General features: G+C 43.1%; 1 non-coding gene across 1 annotated transcript; it reads left to right on the top strand.

The window, feature by feature from the left end:
• Positions 1-5,107: 5,107 nt before the first annotated feature.
• On the top strand, positions 5,108-5,214 carry LOC120252057. The gene has a single exon (XR_005533609.1). It is a non-coding gene; the product is annotated as a small nucleolar RNA R71 (small nucleolar RNA).
• The last annotated feature ends 9,933 nt before the right edge of the window (positions 5,215-15,147 follow it).

The raw sequence follows: 15,147 nt of genomic DNA, 5'->3' as shown, positions 1-15,147 counted from the left end.
CGCCATTTTTTATGTGAGCATGTATATCAATCAAAACTAGTATAAAAGAGATGCGTGCACTATGAAACTCCCCCCCCATACTTAAGTTGTACATTGTCCCCAATGTACATATGCAAGCTCATTCATAATGTAAATCAATTGGATTTAGATGTGGGAGAAACAATCAAAACAATACTCCCCTGACTCCTAGTATTGCATTTGATGGAGCTAAGTCCTTGGGAGTGTTGTTCCAATGGGTTGTGAAGCTCACACGGCCAAGTGCCGAAACACCTTGGCCGTGGCCATGACAAAGTCTCAATTCCCATGATGACAAGACCATCTGCACGCATACACGAGGGGTTCAGTGAAGCTCAATTAAAACAAAAAATAACTCGAGTATATAAAAGATGAGACAATGAATACAAATCGAGATACAAAATAAACTCAGAAGGAAAGTCCTTTCTGAGAATACAAGTCCAAAATAAAATGTGGAAATAAAAGACTAGGAAAATAAAATCAAGTGTCGATGTCGCGCTCTGGATCTGCTGCTGCTGCTATTGGTGATGAAGTACATGGTGGTTCATCTGGCGCCGTAATAGGGGATGGAGGTTCCGGAGAAACTGAGGGAGCCTGTGGAGTCCTCGGCCGCAGGACAAATGATGATCCAACATCTCGCTCTAAGATCTGCTATAATGTGTCGAAACGTGGTATGAACTCCGTATACTATGCGGCTTACGCAACCCTAATATCGACAATCTCTACTCGGGCCTCTGCAACCTCTGTCTGTATCTCCCCCTCCCCCATAATGCTCTCGAGCCTCTCAAAGCGATCCTGGGCTCGAGATGGTAAAAACATGCGCAGGGGGATGGGTCCTCTGTCACCGGAGGTGCCTCGATCTCCATAGGTGCTGACTGAGGCTCGGGGGCAGGCTGGAAAGCCTCGGCATCATCGCTCTCCTCCTCGGCTATCTCTGGGAACGGTAGAACCAGAACATAAACCCCTGTCTGAATCCTACAGACCACGCCCATTAATCTCATCATTTCCAGGCTCAGGGGTGCTGGTATACTCGTCTTCTCGGCCCCGCGAATCGCGCCCAAGAGACCCATACCCAGAGCTAATCTCGTAATGTATGGACCTGAGAAGATCGCTACCAATCTGGCATACTGTCCCTGATGTCGAATGTACTCAGCGACAATGTGCCCTAAATGGATCTGTGTGCGCTGCATCATCGAATACAAGTACAGAAGCTCCTGCCGGCTCAGAATGCCAGTGCTATCACCACGGCCATTCACCGTCCTTCGACACCCCCGGCTCATACTGGCCCTGACCACATAATGCTCTGTAAGCTCTCTGTGAGGTCAGAGCTCCAGGATAATCTGTTGATAACTGAGAGTACTCCTCAGTGTCTGTAAATGCCTCCTTATACAAGCCGAGCTAACCTAAAAACTGAGTGATACTCAGACTATAGAGATATCCAAGTGCTCTGAACTAAACTACGTCGAGGTCATCGAATCTCGCATAGGATCTGTGGAACTCGAATGTCAACAGAACCTCCAGTGTAAGCTCCCTGATGGCTGGCTCTCTAATCGACAATAACTACCTCCAACCACCCACTAAAATGAGATCCTCGACCTCATTAGCAAACTCATTCCCCTGCTGCAAATCTCTCAATATACTCATGTCCAAGAACTGAGTCTGTCAGAACCGAAGTCTCGACAGACGCTCAAAATGAGTCTGATACTCGGGGATAGTGAATCTCATACTCTCGGACTCAGGAGATAACTCTCGCGAATGCTTATCATCTTGCTTCTTTGACCTGGGTGCCATAGTCTGAAAAAATTGAAAAAGAATTCATCAAACTAGTTAATTAAACATAGCTACAGAAATCCACATGGTCGTGCGGAATTTTCGCACGCCCGTGTGGATCCACGGGCCGTGAACAAACGCACGGCCATGCTTCAAACTCCACAAATGCACCATTACAACGCTTTTACTTTGTTCTAAATATAAATAATCATTCTAATTGAAGAAACGAAGCATTATTGACTAGTTTCATCGATGAAAATCATGAATTTGTGAAGGAAATCAAAGATAGGGCTTACCGTCGAGTTGAGATGGAAAAGCTTTGAGAACGGCCTGAAAACCAAGCGAAATCCCTCCAAATTGGCGATATGAGGTCGGGAAACAATGTAGAGGTGCTCTCAGACAACTAGAGGATATTAAGTTAAAGAGAAACGATAATCCTTTTAAAAGGACTTGCGCCTCTTGGAGTTCTGTACATCCACACGGGCGTGCAGAAATTATACACGCCCGTGTACCTCCACAGGAAAGCTTCACAGGGGCAGGTGCACGCCCCTGTGTGCTCTCGGGAAAATACTCACTGTCTCTGAATGCAAATACATGGGCGTGTGAAAATACCCACGCCCGTGCGCCCTACCCACAAGGGCAGGCGTACGCCCCTGTGGCTACTTCGGACATCTGAGAAAAATTTCAAAGTGTTCCGCACGCCAGTGTGGAAATTCTGCAAGGGCGTGGCCATTCACAAGCCCAACATACAGTGGAAAACGCACGCCCCTGTGGCTTTTGGGGTTGAAGAGAGCTCCTCTGCAGAGATTCACACGGGCGTGCGGAAATTACCCAAGCACGTGCGATTTTTACAAGGTCGCCCATAGGGGCGAGTCCACAGCCTTGTGTGCTTTCGGGAAAGTCTGCCAATCTCTGCAGGACTTCACACGCCCCTGTGGAAATTCCGCACAGGCGTGCGAAGATTGCATGGTCGTTCACAGGGGCGAGTCCACGCCCCTGTGCCCTCTCTGGATGAGCTCGAAATACAAAACCACGGGCGTGTATTAATTCCACACGCCCGTGTGTTTTCTTTGGATGCCTAGAAAATTCTGCAGGCTATGTAGAAAATTTCTAAGCATGTTTACACACTCAGAGCTTGCCCCAATACGCAATTTATACCAGTGAAAAACATGAGAAATAGCTCAATCGACCAAAACTTCTCCATATTCACATGAAAACACACAATCAACTTGAAACCCACGATAAAATCACAGCAGAAATATAAAACATGAAGACGCCAACACTCAACAATTTATTCAAGCAACACTAAACTACCAAATTAAGAAAACAGTAAACACTTGGGTTGCCTGCCAAGAAGCACTTGTTTAACATCACTTAGCTTAACGTACCTTGTCTTACCTCATGGGGGGCTCATAGATGAAAGTTTCCCTCTTATCCATAGCTTGGAAACATGATGAGCAAAATCTCTTGAGGGTAGAGGGTGAATTGTCAGGCTTGGGACTGCCTAGCAATGATTCACCCAGTTTGTTCGGTTCACGCACATCACCAACAGCTTTGAGCATTTCTGGTGGCATCTCCTAGCCCTCTTCAATTTCCGGAGCACCTTCTTCAAGATCCCCGGGGTAGATGGTACTTCTTCCGTCGAACCAAGCATCATTACTTCTTCATTGTCCTCCTCTTGGTCGAACAAGCCTTCGTATGGATCCGGATTGAACATTTCCTGTATGTATTCATCAACAATCTCATCAGTAGCATCTAGAAAATACAAAGTATCACCAAAATCAAGAGAATGCCGCATGGTTTTAGTAAGGCGGTATGTGAGCTTGTCATCTCCAAATCTCAAAGTTAGCTCTCCGCCGTCCATGTTAATCAATGCCTTGGAAGTCCTAAAAAACCGTCTCCCAAGTATCAAGGGTACATTCGCATCCTCGTTGACGTCTAGCACTATGAAGTCAACCGAAAAAATGTACTTGTCTACCTTGACAAGCACATCCCCGATGAAGCTTCTCGGATGTCTCACCGTTCGGTCGGCTAGTTGCAAAGTCATCTGAGTAGGTCTAGGCTCGCCCAAGCTTAGCTTTTGAAAGAAGGTGTATGGCATGACGTTGATGCTAGCCCCTAAGTCGGCCAATGCCATTTCTTCACCTAGATTGCCAATATTACATGGAATGATGCAGCTTCCTAGGTCCTTCTTCTTGTTCGGCATGTTCTTTTGCAAGACCGGCAAGCAAGATGCATCTAAGATTACTGAAGCACTCTCCTCCAACTTCCTCTTGTTGGTCAACAAATTTTTCAAGAATTTTGCATACTTAGGCATTTGGGCCAATGCCTTAACAAAAGGAATATTGATATAGAGTTGCTTGAACAAACTCAGGAACTTCTTGTACTGTTCATCTCCTTGGTCATTTTTCAATCTAGAGGGATAAGGGATTCTTGGCTTGAAAGGTGGGGGTGCCACCTCCATCTCTTTGCTTGCTCCCTCTTCAACCTCTATAACCTTGGGTACATGTTTATTCGGCTTCTCACTCGGAAGCCTACTATCGACCTCACGATCACTTCTCAAAGTGATCACCTTCACAGGCTCTCTACGATTGGTCTCGGTATTGCTTGGCAAACTTCCATGTGGCCTTTTCGATAAAGACTTCGTAATCTGCCCCACTTGATTTTCAAGATTATGTAAGAAGGCGGAATGGTTGCGAAGTGTAGCCTCAACTGATTCAAACCTTGTAGTTGACGATTGCACAAACCTAGTCAAGGCCTTCTCCAAATCGGTCATTCGGGTCCCAAACCTGAAACTCGGTTTTCCACATTTGGGGCTTGTTGTTGGAAACCCGGTGACCCCATGGCCTTTTGTGGACCATGGTTGCTCCAGGAGAAATTGGGATGACTCTTCCAACCCAGATTATAGGTATTGCAATATGGGGTCCCTTGAGTCCTCATGCGATTACCTACAGAATAGACATCCTCAACCGAAGATGCATCACCAATAGATATCGGGCAATCGGAGAGAGCATGTCCTCCACCACACCCGGTGCAAGTAATCACAGCCGCTACTCTATTCGAAGTTAGAAGATCTAACTTCTTACTCAATTATTCCACTTGAGCCACCAACGAAGTCACTGCATCTATCTCATAGAGACCGGCCACCTTTTTCTTCTCCCTAACATTCCACTGGTAGCTAGTTAAACCCATTTCTTCAATTAATTGACGAGCCTCATAGGGGGTCTTGCTAACTATAGTATCTCCTGCTGCCGCATCCAAGAGTTGCTTTGTACTCAGATTTAGACCATTGTAAAAGGTCTGAACAATCATCCACTCAGGGAATCCGTGTTGTGGGCACTTTCTCAGGAGCTCCTTGAACCTTTCCCACGTCTCAAATAGAGACTCCAATTCCAATTGTACAAAGGATGAGATCTTATTCCTAAGCTTTCCAGATTTTCCAGGAGGGAAATAATGGACAAGAAAAGCTTCTCCCATCTCCTCCCATGTGGTAATTGATGCTCTAGGCAATGAGTGTAGCCACTGCTTCGCTCTCCCTTTCAAGGAAAATTGGAAGGTCCTCAACTTGATGGCATCATCCGTTACCCCATTTATCTTCAGCATATCACACACCTCGAGAAAATTCTCTATATGACTGTGCGGATCCTCTTCAGCCAAACTATTAAACTGTGCGGATTGCTGCAACATGTGAATGAATGTCGGCTTCAGCTCGAAGCCCTGAGCTATAATCGGGGGACGCATAATGCTCGATTGTGTCCCCAATACTGAAGATCTGGCACAATCGGATAATGTCCGCTGCTGCTCATTCTGTTCTGCCATGTTTTCAGGTTCTTCTACTTCCAAATCAGCTAGATTAGACTGTTCTTGCACAGGTTATTTCCCTTTTTTTTATCTCAATGTACATTCGAGCTCAGGATCTCCTTCAATCAGTATGGAGGGGTTCCCTCGGGTCATAACCTGGAGCTGCACCCAAAAAGAAAGAACAAGAAATCAGAACGATGATAGGATAAGAAAATATGAAATAGAATGAATAAATGAATATCTAAGAAAAACAAAGTGCAAATTATCTCTAAACGCCTACTCCCCGGCAATGGCGCCAAAAACTTGACACGTCCGTATATGTGTGTAACCCGCAAGTGCATGGGTGTCAAAGTAATAAATGAGTGGGTATCGTATCCATAGAGAGTAGGGAATAAAGACACTTAAATTGTTTCTTAACTAATGTGGAAGATGAATAGTGATATGTGTGACAAGATTCAATTCTCAAAAGTAAAAACAACAAGAAAGAGAGCACAAGTAAAGGAGAAGGTAAGGCAATCGATAAAGATGGGGTACTCGGATATGTATAGCCTAGGACAATCGTTTCAAGTGCAAGAAACCTCTATTATGCTTCCTAATTAATGAAATAGTGAGTTGTGGAAATCTTTGATTGCATAGTCCCAAATCTAAGGTCAACTATGCCTAACTCTATACATGTCCCGGAGGAGAAATCAAACAATCTCAACACCTCGAACTTGTATAGAATTGCAATGTGCTCTAGGGATTCCAAATGATAAACCCTATTCCTATGTATAGACCTAACCCTTTGGTCCAGGTGAAAGATCCCTAGCCACAATTAAGTCCTAGATGCTAAAATCACTTCAACGCTTCACTCCGTTGCACTCGCAACTAAGCCCCAGCGGAAGGTCATCCCTTGCCCAATTCACTCTACTATGGCCGCAAAGAACTCTTGGAACGTGGAGGTAGGATAGATCACACCGGAGGGGAAAGGGGACACTCTGCTACCTATCGACTCACCCTCTCAACCCTCTCCAATCTAGCTTTGTCTAACTCTCATGGTGTGTCACTCACTCACAAGAGTTGCCAAGAAGAACTCTCAACCCTAGTATCACTCTAGGGGAGTATTCATACAGTCATGCATACAAGATTGGAACTCACAATAAACATCAATTAATTGAAAGCATAATAAAGAGATTCAATGAAACGAATACATCCTAGGGTTCACAAATACCCAAGTACCCACTAAGGGTTTAGCTCTCCATGGAGCTAGATACAATCAATGAAATCGAATGTAAAAACAAAGCATCCATAGAAAACCCCCTCGTTAGTCATGGCGATAGTCTTGTGGAGAGTCCTCTACTCGTCGCAAGGGTCCCTTTGTCCGGCCTAGGATACACCTCGCCGGATCGGTGACGACGAAAGCTCTCCCACAAACCTTCTTCCAAACGGTGCGTTATGTTGAAGCCGTAGAACCTCTCCAAAGCCCTAGCTAATACCTCTCAAAACCCTAGCCATAGCCCTCTCTCAAGTTGGGGAAAAGATGGAGTAAAGAATGCTTAAATCGGGGCTGAAATCAGCTTTTAAAGGGCTGGAATCGGGAATCCACACGCCCGTGTGAGCGCCCCTGTGGATTTTTCACACGGTGTGTGGAATTTCCACACGCCCGTGTGGATTCTTTGTTTTCCTATTTTCTCGGCCAGTTGTGAACATTGCTGGTACAGTATTCTTGCTACAGTTTTTGCTATATTACTCTACTACAATACCGGCCGAAATACTCCCGAATCTGTGCTTTCATTGAGGTAACGCAAACGGCCACACGTTTACGTCGTGGATCGCTTTGCTTCTTCAATAACCGACATGTTGGTGGAGATCTTGTTCTATATGCACAAGTCGAAATGCTTGAATGTGACTGCCCTTGTTCTCCTCCAAATAGTTGTGCTAACTCGAATACGAAGAGGTTGGCACACATTCCCGTATTCCGAACCCGACCTATGTCTTCGCGTTTGAACCTTAGCAAGATTTCCTCCAAATTAGTGCATTATGACCCACATTGGCTTCTTTCTCTCATATTCGGTCTCACAACCTACCTGCATGAAAGTAACATAAATACACACATATTAGCGTTAAAACCCGAGAAAAGTAATGCTCAACACAAGGAAAGAACACTTCGTATTCTTATCGCTCAAGCACTTATCAATGGTCTTGTGGAATTTCTTTGTCTTCTCCAAGGATTCCCTCGTCAAGCCTAGGGCACACCTCATCGAATCGATGCTGACGAAAGCTCCCCCAATAACTATCTTCCGAAGGAATGTGATGTTGAAAACCTAGCCAAAGCCTCTCCAAATCCTAACCGCGAGCACCTCCAAAGAAGGGGAAAATTTGGGAAAAAGATAGGAAGAGAATCCTTAAAACGTCTTAAATCGCGGCTTTTATAGGGACTGGAATCAAGCATCCACACGGGCGTGTGGAATTTCCACACAGCTGTGTGGATTTCCAAATTTCCTTTTCTTCTTTGAAGTGCTCCCGATTCCACTCTTTTCATTGAGACCACATGAATGGTCACACATCCATGCCGTAGATCGCGTCGTGTGTTCAATAAAACCAAATTGACAAAGATCTTGCTAGTATTGCACAAGTCAAAACACATGAATGTGACTGCCTTTGTGCCGCTCCAATTTGTCTGTTCACTCGAGCTTAACGGAGGTTGGCACACACTCACATGTCTTTGAACACAACTTGTGTCTTCACGTTTGTTCAATCTAAGACTTCATCAACAAATGCATCCACGATCTACTTTTGGTTAATTTCTTCCACAATTATTTCCATAACCCTAAATACACAAAAGAACACAAATACTCATGCATAAGTGCTACAATATGAGAAAAGTAATGCTATATGTAAGAAAAGAATACTTCGTATTACTAATACACAAGCACTTATCACTAGGGATCCAAACAGAGGTTGAAGACAACTGATCTTGGATGAGTTGATGACACTCCTTTGGAACTAAGGGTTCAAGAATGATGACATTGTCTTCTCCAATTTGGGAGTTTCCATCCTCATCCGCTTGAAGTGAAATTTAAGGGACTTTTTTCATTATGTTTGCAACCTTTTCTCTTATATTAGGTTGTATTATTATTCTCTACACCATGAGAGGCTAAAACTTCATTGGTGCCTTGGACCATGAATCTCGAGACTAACTCTATTGGATTTCAAGCTTTCATATTGGCCTTGAGTTTTCTTGTGAATCTCCTATGTTTCTTCACGCTTGTAATTGCTTGTGCGATTGTCCAATTTGCGTATTCGATAAATATGATAAGAATTAAGAAATTGATCATGTTAGATCACACAAAGGAGATTGAGGTTGAGAATATGTCGAGAGATAGGGTATATGGTGTCAAACTCTCTAGATTATGGTTAAATAGATAGGAGGATTCACAAAATGCTTTAGTGCAATCATAGGACAACGGTTAGTGTTGTACGGGATTAGGGTTGAATGATTGCATAAAAGGGATCAACTAATGTAGGAATTTCTATGGTCTAAGAGTGTTCAAGCAATAACCAATTTAGAAAACCAAGTGTATGGATGGCTCGAGAAGATTGAGTTTTAGGTACAACCTCATCTCTTTGATCCTACCCCAATTCACCATCTCTCTTTTTTATCTTTTAATCTTCTTAATGAGGGTTATCATGACCAATTGATTTTATTGGCTAGATAATAGAGTTAGTACAAGGAGTGTCGGTCCTTGTGGGTTCAACTATCCGACTGTCAGGTACACTTTACTTCTTCTTATGATCCATGCACTTGTCGAGTATACAGAAATGGTGTATCAAGTTTTTTAGTGCCTTTGCTAGTGAATTGGTATTCTAGGAACATTCTGATTCTATTAGCCTAGTCATTTAATTTCCTTTTTATCATTTAATTGTTTACAAATATTTTTTATTTTTCTATTTTTCTTGATTGAGGCTAATTTTGTTTTTTCCACGTGAAGATATAATTGTATGACCCTAGGTAATCATTCCTGATTGGTAGAGGAAGATTCTAATATTGAGTGTACTTTTTGGAGAACATTGAGCAAAGAAGATAAATGGAAGTCAATGTCGAGGTTGAGAAAACAAAGCCAATGGCAGCACATCAACAAAGCATTTTAAATTGTGTAAGAACAAATATGGAGGGTACCACTTCCATAGAAATGCAAGTGGGACAAGGCGGGGAGGGGAATGGGATCCCCGTCCCCGTTCTTACTTCCCACGGGGTGGGGATTTCCTATCCTAAAATTCCCCGTGGGGGAGAACTTCTCCCCTCTCTCTCCCCCACGGGGATCCCAGCAGGGTCGTGGAATCCCCTCCCTGCCCGACACAAGTGCTAACCTAGGGTTAGACATCAGGGTTACAAGTGTGATAACCCCCCAATGTTGGGGTCACAATGTATATGTACAACTTTTTTTTAAAAGAAATTTTGTTAAGATTGTATTTTAAACTCAATTGTTTTAAACCAAATTTCTATTAAACTGGAAAGTATATTTACTAAAACACTATTAATAAATTCCAAAAGATATTTTTTCTTCAAAAACCAAATACTTGGTCAATATAATATTATATTCATGTTAAAATTTTTTAAAAAATAATTAAAAAATAAAAACTTTTAATTTATTTTTGTGGTTGGCGAATACCCGCGCATCGGGGAATTCTCAGTGGGTATTTCGCGGGGAATGCCACACCTCATGGTGATTCCCCACTGGGAGCAATGCTGGAGAGTATTCCACGCTCTCGCCCTAGTCCTGCCCCACTAGGCGGGGAAGTGTTTTCCCCCATTTCCCTCCTAGGAGGAGGGACTATTTCAGGAATCCCCACCCCGTCGGATCGGGTCCCCATCCCATTTGCATCCCTAAACTTCTAGCATTGTTTGACCTTCTATTGTAGTGAACAATTTTGAGTTAAAGTCAAACTTCATCAAGATGGTTCAACAAATGTGCCAATTTGATGGTTTTCAAGATTAAGACCCATATGCACATTTGACTAATTTAATAGAAATTTGAGATATATTTAAGGTGAATGGTGTGTCTGAGGATGTGGTTCATCTATACTTTTCCCCCTTTTGGTGTGAAGAAGGGACAAACAATGACTAAGTTCCTTGCCCTAAGAGTCGATCACCACATGGGCACAATTGGCCAAGAGGTTTTTGGCAAGGTATTTTCCATATGTAATGATCACTAAACTGTGAAACGATATCTCCTCCTACAAGAAAATGGAGTCTAAAAAACTTTATGACACTCAAGAAAAATACAAGGAAATTTTGCGGAAGTGCCTCAACGCAGGATTGTCAAATAGATGCAAGTTTGAATTTTCTACAATGAGTTGAATGTAGTGATCAAGTGATTGCTTCCCCGCAAGTGTACGGGATCGCCAAGTAATACCTCATGTGAAGACACGAGGATCGTATTCCACGGGGCTAAGGATCTCCTATTACTCCTTCTCGAGCTATTATCTAGCCTAAGATCTCAAGCGATGGATTTTACTCTACTAAATGTAATTAAAGCTAAAACGATATTTGCCAACAAATTAGAGAAAACAAGCCATGAGCAAGCAAGAGAATCAATGAAATGCAAAGGCCTATGGATGTGGATCCCCTTGAGGGGTTATCATCCAACATGGATGATGATCTAAAGATGCAAGGGTAAAATGGACCATGAGATTCCAAGATTAGAACAACACCAATTTCTCGGCGATTGAACCCTAATCCCATACGAACATAGATAGGAATTTCTCCCAAATCCATTTTCCTACGATTGCATTAAGTACGAGGAAATCTCACTTAGGAGTAAACCTACTCTTCTTCGGATTAAACCTACATGGAGGGCTACCAAACACCCGATTTCTCGACATGATGAAACAAGTATCCCCTTCTAATCCATTCATGATCTAATAAATGCGAGCAAGTCACATCTACATGCATCACTCATAAAAGAGCTACGGATTTCTCCTTAGTGTAGCACTTAGCATGAAAACAATGGATTAAATCTCAAAATTACCTAAACATGGAATTAACAAGTTATCATCCAACATACATGATAGAACCCCCCATGGTTCACCAACACCCGGTGGCCTTGGGGGTCTAGTGTGTCATCATCCCACAACAAGCAATACACACAAGCAAAACATGAAACAAAAGCATCAATGACACTCCCTAGATGAAATGGTGGAGGAGGAGGTGAAGAATATGCCGAATGACTCTTTCCCAGCCAAAGGAGTGCCCAATGACGCTTCATCTAGCCGCGGGTCTCCTTCCTTCAAATCGTGGTAGATATCCCCTTGAATGAAGTTGCCTTCTTTCCTTGAGAGTCTTGGACCTTGGGCTTGGATGATCTTCTAGCTTCCTTGCCCTTCTTCTCCTCCCCAAGGTCACCACTAGCCTCTCAAGTGTCTCCCAAAATATGCCCAGCAAAAAGTCTAGCCAAAAAGTCCCTTTTCTGCCCTAAAAGTCAGTATATATACCCCCTGGGTCATACGGGTCATATGGTGGTCATATGGGGGTCGTATAGCACTCAAAAACCCTAGATTCGCGTTCCATACGGGGTGCATACCCTCCATAAGGCCCCGTATACTGGATATTATGGAAATCTGGGCAGACTCTCCGAATCATTCTGCTGCTACAGTGTATACGGCCCCTATGCTGGGTAATATGGGGGTAGTATGAAATTCTTTTTTTCTACTCTTTTTGCCCAAATGATATCTTCTTGTTCTCCATGGCTTCCTTATGCCCTACAAAGAAAATAGTAGACGACTAAGCATAAAACGGGCATCAAACCTCACAAAATACATGCAAAGTGAATACGATATATATATGAAAACATCTACATTTAGACACTTATCAAATATCCCCACACTTAAGTGTTGCTTGTCCCCAAGCAATCAACTCATGAAAGACAAAGAGACTGAGAAGTCGCTAAATGCATTACCTCTGGCATCAAGTAAATATAAGACTCCAAAAGCCATGGACAATGATACATAGATGTTGAGTCATAGTCAATAAGCATAATAAAAATATCCCGTCTCACCCCTTATATGTATGTGCCGTGTAAGTGAATCTTATATCTCATATGCCCTGATCTGGTCTAGCCTAAGGGCCTTAATCAGTACAGCTCTAGATGCTAATCACTCCACTTACAAAGAATACTAAGTCTTAAACTACTAAGTGCTACTTCAATGGCTAAGTAAGATCCTTCTAATTCTATAGCTTGAAACTAAATCCACTTTCTTCTCAAAACCTTTGGTAGTTACTTGATAAACGTCTAAATGTACGTATTTTGTACGTACCTGATGCGCATGTTTATTGTATTTTATTGAGAACTTGATGCCTTTTTTATGGTTTAATCGTTTTATTTCATGTTTCACGCACAAAAGAAGCCTAGGTGAGCTCAATGACGGTATGTAACAAGAAATTGACATCAAAAACGTCATTTTTGGACCCCGGGCACTGCACATGCACTGTAGCAGCCCGGAAAATGAAAATTTCAGAAAAAGTCTAAGTCTGGATTTTCTTACAGGCAGTATTATGACCATCCTTGAGGGCAGTATTGTGAGGATGAGGCCACCCGCAGGGAAGCCCGAGTTCATCCCTTTATAAGCATTGTTAGGGTTTCTTTTGAAGAGGAGGAGGCCTTCTTCTTGGAGCTCACCACCACCACACCAAATCGGAGCTAGAAGTAAGGTTTTGAGGGCATTTCCACGGAGGATTCGATGAGGAGAGCGCGATTTTGGGCGAGATCTACTCCTAGGGCTTGTGTAGAGGAGGTTGAAGACAAGGGAAGCCACCTCTTGTGTGGCGTCTTTGGAAGCTTCTCCGGCCTTCATTCTTTGAGGGAGTGTTTCTTATGTTTTGTTTGGTTGTTTGCATGGATTTCTTGTTGTATTTGATGACTATGAACAACTAAACCCCAAGGTCACCGGATGTAGGTGAACCTTGGGGGTGAACTTGTGCTTGTATGGATGCTTGGTTCTTTCTATTGTATTTTGGCTTGTTTGTGATCCTTGCTTGGTGTAATTGAATGCTTTGGTATGCATGAGAACTCGGTGTATCAATTCTTAGGTAATGCTAGGTTGCATGACCATTGCCCTAGTGTTAGACTCACCAAGCTTGGAAGGGAACACGTATAAATACGCCATAACCATCGGGTATTTATACCCCTCCTATTCTAGGGTTAAGTATTAGCTTGTATTCTAACCCTAACTTGAGAAAACCACCTTTCCCATTGCAATCGTAGGAGGATTTGGATTTTGGCGGAAGAGATTCCGTATCCAATACTCATACCGGATTAGGGGTCAATTGTCGTGACCATCGGGTTGACCTAATCTAGAGTTTTCTCGGTCCAACTAGCCATTTGCATGTTAGTTCTGGCATCCTGCACACTTTAGTAGCCCTTGAGAGGATCCTCATCCGCAACCGCTTTCTTCCCTTGATTATCCCCCGCATCTTGCCTTCATTGTTAGCATTTTATTTGCATTTTACTTGTTTATTTGTTTTGTCACTATCACATTCAAACTTGGAGGTTAAACAACATAGCGAAGAGGAAGTAAGAGTAGCTTCTCGGGACCTTGGGAATACGACCCCCCTCGTTCTCGCACGAGGGGTATTACTTTGAGATCCTGTACACTTGCGGGGAAGCGATCAAGTTTTTGGCGCTGTTGCCCGGGAACCCACGAGGAATACTCGGAAAACTTAAGCGTGTTGATTTGACCATTGTTTGGTTTTGTACTACCATTCTTGCATTTACTATTTTATTTCATCCCGCCATATCCCCTTATCTTTCTATCTTTGTGTGTTGACCTCTATTTCTGTAAATGTCTCTTTTGTCTTCTTTAACTATTGCTTTGACTAATTATCGGGTTTTTTACCACTGGTCACAGGATTCGTACCCTCGTCACTCATACGAGCCAAATGGATGGGGTAGTTTTTATTTTGATAATGATCAGTGGAAGAAATAGTATTGTGAGGAGTCAATCAATCCAACTCTAGAGAGGCAGAAGGTCAAGTTATTTCTTGAGGAATACATGGAGACAGATTGGGCGAGCCTGGTAGGGAATTTTTGTTCACTTAATTGGCAATTCGACCCTGTCAGTGTTGAATCTAGAGACAGTTCCGATGGACCCTCACAGTCAACAAGTCTGGTTGAAGAGGAGACAGATCCAACGGGGTCAGGAGGTTTGGAGGAAATGGATTATTCTCAAGTGAGTGAATTATATTCGACTGGGGCCGAGGTTCTGGTGACAGAAAATAGTTCGAGCAGTGACAATTCATCTGAAGCAGAGGATGAGAGAGTTGAGAAATGTGATCTCGGGAAATATGGGAGATTGAAATCATCAATTGAAGATCCGCCTGAACTAGAGCTGAAACCCCTTCCCGAGCATTTAGAATATGCCTTTCTGGGTGATGGTTCCAAGCTCTCGGTCATCATAGCATCTGACTTGACAGCTGAGCAGAGGGATAAGCTTCTAGCTGTACTGAAAAAGCACAAAAGGGCGATTGTGGTGAAAATAGCTGATATCAAGGGAATCAGTCCATCTTTTTGTACACACAAGATT

The sequence above is a fragment of the Dioscorea cayenensis genome, chromosome 20 (genome assembly GCF_009730915.1).
Source record: "Dioscorea cayenensis subsp. rotundata cultivar TDr96_F1 chromosome 20, TDr96_F1_v2_PseudoChromosome.rev07_lg8_w22 25.fasta, whole genome shotgun sequence".
NCBI lineage: Eukaryota > Viridiplantae > Streptophyta > Magnoliopsida > Dioscoreales > Dioscoreaceae > Dioscorea > Dioscorea cayenensis.
This window is presented reverse-complemented; position numbering and strand designations above follow the sequence as displayed.